The sequence below is a fragment of the Lissotriton helveticus genome, chromosome 7, assembly GCF_964261635.1.
Source record: "Lissotriton helveticus chromosome 7, aLisHel1.1, whole genome shotgun sequence".
In the NCBI taxonomy this organism is placed as follows: Eukaryota; Metazoa; Chordata; class Amphibia; order Caudata; family Salamandridae; genus Lissotriton; species Lissotriton helveticus.
Window position 1 is genome coordinate 1412225759 of NC_136068.1, and position 5813 is coordinate 1412231571.

The following is a 5813-nucleotide window of genomic DNA, read 5'->3' on the forward strand; positions in this document are numbered from 1 at the left end:
ATGCTCAATGAATGGGCAGAATGTAATTTAGATTCCTCGAGCAAGTTGGTTACTATCCTTGTCAAATATGCAGAAAGTGACCGTGCTGCGCTGCAAGTGAAAATTGATGAACTGAACAGTGAGATCAACGCCATGGAGACTGGGGCGGACTGTGCCAAATATAGAGAGGAAATGCTAATTAGATTACGTAAAGAGGAAGACATCATAAATAAGAGGAAGGCATACAAATTTCAACGAGATAAGACGGACTATCAACAGGGCCGCATCTTTACTTTCGCGAAGAAACTTGATGTCATGAAAGCCTCAAAAAATCCCTCAGTGCATCCCTCTACCACAGCCAGCACTAGCACTGCTCTAATGCCCCATCCACCGTCATCGCTATCTGATCTCAGCTCATTCCCTGACAGTGGGTCAGACACTGAGCAAAGCAGGAATGCCTCACGCTTGGGGTTTACCAAATATTCCCTGGCGCAAGAGGTGGACTGCTTGCGCCAGGACCGGCAAGAAACCCTGCGTCCCGGAAGGCCAAACTTGAACAGCGCAAAAGAAATAACCAAAAGCGTAGAAAGCGCCGACAAGCTGGTCTCAAATGGCAAACCCAAAAGAAGAAACAACACCAACAGAAGATGGAACAACAAAAAATAAATCTGTCCCACTGTGATGAAGATGTAACTAGTTCTGACCCATCTGTTCTCAATCTTACTAATACTGCTTTAAGACAAGCTGAATTACGAATCCTTTTGCTTGGTCTAACCTACAGCCCAGCCAGTAACTTTAGTTATGCAAAGACCAGGATTGATCTTTATAAGTATACGCGCAAATTAAAGTTACAGAAATTTTTCAAGTGCAACAAGATCCATCCTAAGCCGAACTCGGTACCAACCACAGACATGCCACAAGGACTGTGTGTTAATGATTTAGATCTGCTGCAAGATCTACAACAGCTTCACAATGAAATTCCAAACTCTGGCACATCGGAAGAACATCTGGTCTTAAACATCCCTGGAAATACCAAATTCAAACCCAAATCCACCTTCACCCCTCTAATGTTGCACGATAACATTGACATTTTCCATGAACTTTCCATCTCAGGAATCAAAAAACTCTACGCAACTACCCTACGAGAAAAGTGTAAATACACAGCACAAAATAGCTGCCATTTCCAACTTGTCAAAAAGCTACAGGTCGATGATAACATCATAAGCCGCCAATCAGATAAAGGGGGAACCATAGTATTGTGGCCTCGATCACTGTACTTGGAGGAAGACTACAACCAGTTGAATGATCCTCACTGCTACAAACGCTGTAATGGGGTCACCGTTAAAAAAGCATAAACGGAATTCTATTCACAACTGATGGCTTGGAGAAGCTCGGGGTTATTGAGCCAAGATGAATATTGGCTGATAACATTGGATGTCTCATCCTTATATACCAGTATTCACCACCTTGATGGTTTGAAAGCAATACAACATTATTTGGGGAGGAGGCCTATCCATATGTTTGACCATAACAAAATGTTGCTTGCCATGATTTCCTACTGTCTGAACAATAATTTCTTCATGTTCTTTAATCATTATTTTCAGCAGTTCAGGGGCGTTGCCATGGGGGCTTGCTTCTCTCCCAGCTATGCCTGTTTGCATATGGGTTGCTGGGAGGAGCAGGTCAACCATGGGGTACATCACAACACCTTTATAGAACATGTAGTTCAATGGTACCGTTATATCAATGATATCATTTTGATATGGCACGGTACAAGACAGCAGGCTCTGGACTTCATTGAGTTGATCAATGCCAACACACTTAACCTGAACTTTACATCCAACATAAGTCAGGATCATGTTTTCTTTTTGGACGTAGAGGTTACTGTTAGCAACAACAGACTGGAGACACGGCTCTATAGGAAACTCCGCAGGCAATACAGTGCTGCATGCCAAGAGTCATCATCCGACACACCTGATACGCAGCATCCCCTATGGGGAGATGTTGCGTATCATGCGCATATACAGTGCAGATCCTGAATGTCATCAGGCACAGGAAGCTAGTAAAGCACGTTTCCTAGCTCGGGGTACACTACTTCTGTCATTGACAGGGCGATCACAAGGGCTAATCAAATCCCTAGAAAAGAGGTCCTGCTATATAAAACACCATGGAAGCAACCACGCAGCCAGTTAGACTAATTCTGACATATAATCTTCAGCACCAAATCGCTTCATAAAATCTTAAATAAAAACTGGAGCTTGGTGCGCAATGACCCTGTCATTGGGGACCTAATGGCAGTTAGGCCTGAAATTACTTTCAGGAAAGCACGCTCTATGTGAGTGATGCATTAGTCAAGTCTAGCCCAGAAATTGACATTAACAAGACATGGTTGCAAGCCAGTAAAGGATTTAGGAAGTGTTCCAAATGTAAGGCCTGCAGGCATGGAATTAGCAGGACCGAGTTTAAGATCCCCTTATGTGATACCTCACAGCCTATCACTAGACAGCTGACGTGTAAGACCGAATTTGCTGTGTATGTGCTGGAGTGTCCGTATGACCTGCAAATGTTGGTAGTAACAAGTTGCAGGTCCACAAATGGATACTCCAGCACACCAGGGCAATCAAGGTCAGTGATGCTTCCTATCCAGTGGCACGCCATTTCAAGGAAAGTCATGAGAACAAGAGTGAGCTCCTCAGGTACTTTGTTATCGATTCTGTTCTCCCCCTCAGACGAGGAGGAAACTGTGAGGCCCTCTTGCGTGCTCTGGAAACTAAATATATTGTGGAGCTAGATACCAAGACACCGCAGGGTTTGAACTCCAGCAAAGACTTCTACAAATGTCTATAGGTTGGCCCCCTCACACTTCTATATCATAGTGAGCTGAATTATCTTAAATGTTACCTTCTGGTATTTTATCATCTTACATTTTGTATAACTATGGTGCTGACCTAAACCTCCCGATGGCATTTTGCTTTTAGTATTTCCTTTTACACGATCTTTTTTAGCACTCTTTGCACATTTGCACATTTCATTTTTTGCACTTACAAACCAGACGAGCACAGATGCTTGGATATTTTCCAGGATTAAGGCTTAGGTAGGATGGTGAAATTAATTATTACCCACTTGGGTCTCATCCTGGTTTTGCCTACTTTGCACAATCACATATATTTTGCACAGGCAAGGGATGAATTGAAATGTTTTATTAATTTTAATTCTTCCTTTTTTCATATACAGCGTATACTTTTAACTAGAATTATTTATACCTATAGAGTGGTTTATATATATTCTTAAACGTTTTCATGCTATTTATGATGATGCTGATTATGCCTTGTTTTGTATTGACATCTACTTGGTTTTAATGATACCTTTGAAACCTTTAAGTATTTTTTCTATGCCTATGTATCTTGCTTACTGGTAACCAATCATGTTCTAGGTTACTTTGCACTTTGCACTTTAAAATGCAGCATGTTACTTCCAAAGCATCATGTGATCAAGGCCTCTGTGTAGGCTGAAACGCGTAATGTAGGCAGGCTGCTGAAACTCTAAATAAAATCACTCACCTGCACTTTTTTGAGTCAGCATTCGTTTGTTCCTGCGTGGTCCGGGGCATTGGGGGATTGCAGGAGCACCTTGGACGAAATCTTCAACATATATATGTGGAGAAGTGTGGCTCAATGGTTAGAGCGGCAGACCCTTATGCAGAGGTCTAGCCCGGGACCAGGGTTCAATTCCCCGCCTCGGCGGGTCTTGTGCTAAAAAATTCCACGGACCTGATAATTCTCGCCTCGGTGCCTATTCCAATCATGGAGTTCCACTCTGCAACTCTGGGTAATAGCTTGCTTAATCTCCACAACAGCCCCCACAACGCTAAGGATGCCTGGCCTCCACCTTGGGGTTGCCCAGGAGTGGACACCTCACAAGCCAGGATGGGTTCCACAGCGGTATTCATACAAGCGCCTTGAGACCCTTGCGGGTGAGTAGTGCGCTATACAAGTATCAATTTACATTTACATATATATATATATATACTAATGGGCAAGTGAAACACATAAACCAACCCGTGAACATTAAGACCTTGAAAATCATGACCTGGAATGTTGCAGGACTCAAAACACTGCTACAAAATCATGTCGCAGTGACATTTCGTGAAGAGGCAGATATTATCTGCATACAAGAATCATGGGCGACTAATCCTCTCTCTCTAAGAGGATATGCAGAATATGGCAAACCTGCAACAAAGACCAACATATTCGGAATATCAGCAGGGGGGATGTGTGTCTATATCAAGCACTCGCTGGAATTAGAATTCAAGGAAATAAATAGCCTGTCCAACATGCTCCAGGCGGGCATCCTGAAAGGCCCCCTCTCGATTAATGGAGCCTCTTCTATTTTGGTGATCAACATCTACCACAACCCGCATGGATCTACAGCCGATTTGTCTATACTAATAAATCATCTAGAGGCCCTGTTACTACAATTCCCGGCATTGGACTGCATCATTCTCGGTGACCTAAATACCCATAATATAGGACTCACACCTCCACAAAGTCACCAATCTGGGGCCACCAAGGCACTGAACGCCCTATTAAAATCTTATAAACTGGCGACAGCACATTCTGTCCATCTAAAGAACAGGCCAGGGGCCTTTGTCGCTCCCACGTACAACAACCAGACCACGATTGACTACATCATCTTAAGTGACAAACTGCAACCATTGATGTCGGACTACTCTGTTCACCAGAACAGGGACAGCGACCACGCCGCCTTAATAATTACACTGGATTTGACAACAAACACACGCCATAGGCTACAACATATTGGGGCTGCAAACGGCGAGGAACTGATAAAGTTACCTAGAAGAATTTAATGGGGGCAGGTAGAAACCACCACGTTCAATAATTGGACAGACTCGTGGACAGGCTGGCCACCGAGTGACCACACAAATGGCGCTATAGCAACATGGGACGGAATCACCGGGACCCTAGCGGTGATACTTCGAGGGAAAACAGAAAGGGTAACCCGTTGGCACCCACCATCTACACTCGGATTCAATCGGGCAATCAAAGAAAGCGCCAAAAATCTGAACAAAAAACGAAAAGCGCACCGGAAAAATGGCACAGCCTCAGATAGAAAACGGCTACAAGAGGCCGCAAGAAGCCATTCGAAGAAGGTGTGGGCCGCAAAACGCAAACATTGCGAAGCACAATGGCTGAAAATCTTTGACCTGCTGAGCCCTGGGAAATCTCAAGAATTTTGGAGCTATTTAAGCAATCTCGGACGAGGCCCAAATCACAAAGAAAACTCCCTCGAGGCCTCCACTTGGGTTGCCCACGTAAAAACCTTATACAATGAAGACCAAGCCGCCCTTCATCCTAAGAATGCATTTACAGCAAGAGAAGAGCCAGATTCCACCACCCACAGGAAGGCCCCTCCTGGAAAACCATTAGTGTCCAAAATCTTTAAAAAAATCAGGCATAACGGCGCACCGGGCCCCAACGGCCTCCCAGGACTACTGTTTAAAGCGAACATAGAATTCTGGGCCGAAAACCTGACCCATCTATATGCCGAATGCTGGCTCCTGGGGGATGTGCCAGACTCCTGGAGAGGTACGCTCTTACACCCAATCCATACGAAAGGGCCTAAATCAGACCCGTCCAACTATCGAATGATAGCCCTCCTAGACATCGAGGGCAAAGCCTATGCCAGTACCATTTTGACAGACCTCGCAGATTGGGCAAGTGAAGAAGGTCTCCTGCCCCTCTGTCAAACCGGATTCAGACCCGGGTCTTCAACCGTGGATAACATCACCACTCTTTCTTACCGGGCCCACCAAG